This window comes from Haplochromis burtoni, unplaced genomic scaffold, assembly GCF_018398535.1.
Source record: "Haplochromis burtoni strain Fernald_Lab_line unplaced genomic scaffold, NCSU_Asbu1 Contig_44, whole genome shotgun sequence".
Lineage (NCBI taxonomy): Eukaryota > Metazoa > Chordata > Actinopteri > Cichliformes > Cichlidae > Haplochromis > Haplochromis burtoni.
The window spans coordinates 2292676-2292920 of record NW_024582405.1 but is presented as its reverse complement, the minus strand read 5'-3'; positions in this window follow the sequence as shown (position 1 = coordinate 2292920).

The following is a 245-nucleotide window of genomic DNA, read 5'->3' as shown; positions in this document are numbered from 1 at the left end:
ACCCAATTTATCTGTCAACCTTCGCCACAGAGTCCGAACATTAGTGTGTCAGAGCTGTTCTGGAAACACTTATACAACGTATGAGTAACAGGTCAGACTGATTGTGGCTCATTGCTGTGAAACTGCAACGAGAAACTTTGACCTGGGCCCTGTTTCAGGAAGCTGGTTTAGTGGAAAAACTGAGTAAGTATACCCTGAGTTAACGAAAACGCTGGTTTTTCGGTTTCACAAAGCGAGTTCAGCTG